This window comes from Epinephelus moara, chromosome 15 (assembly GCF_006386435.1).
Source record: "Epinephelus moara isolate mb chromosome 15, YSFRI_EMoa_1.0, whole genome shotgun sequence".
Taxonomy (NCBI): Eukaryota; Metazoa; Chordata; class Actinopteri; order Perciformes; family Serranidae; genus Epinephelus; species Epinephelus moara.
In genome coordinates, this window is record NC_065520.1 from 3,272,996 (window position 1) to 3,273,748 (window position 753).

A 753-nucleotide genomic window follows, 5' to 3' on the forward strand; every position below is an offset into this window, starting at 1 on the left:
CATTAATTTGCAGTCCTGTTTTCTCTTGCTGGTTGTTGTCATGGCATGGCACACTGGACAATAAAAGCTATCTATCTATCCTGTCTTTCCTCCTCCTGACTAAGCAGAAGCAGCAGCGGCAGCGGCAGCAGCGGGGAGCCTCATCGACCTCCTCTGACAGCTCAGAGGAGGAGGAGCAGGAGGAGCAAGAGGAGCAGCAGCAGCACCAGCAGGCGGGAGCCTCCTCCTCTGAGAGCTCATCAGAGGAGGAGGAGGAGCAGGAGGAAGAGCAGCAGCAGCAGCAGCAGCAGCAAGCCTTGGCCCAAAAGGTGAAGGAGAAGGTCGGCTTCACCCCGCGAAAAACAGACAAGGCGAGGAGGGCCGTTGTCATGTTGGAGAAAATCTAGTTTGTGTTTAGTGTGTGTTGTGTGTTTTTGTTCTTTGTTCAATTGTTCATATTTAAAGTTCCAAATTGTTCTATAATTGTTCATATTGTTCATTGATTGTTTACATTTATGTTGTTGAAAACATAAATGTTGAAAAGTTGAAAAAAATTACAAACAAACAAAATAACAAAAAAAAAAAAAAAAAAAGCACAAAAAAAACAACAACAAAAAAACCAAAACAAAACAAAAAAATCTCCGCATGGGTACTGCCGTGACGTGGCATGGAGGCTTACTGCCTGTGTGATCTTAGAGCCTCTGGATATTTTTGAGAGGCTCTAAGACCACACAGGCAAACCAAAGTGCCCCCAAACCACAACGTACCTCCTTT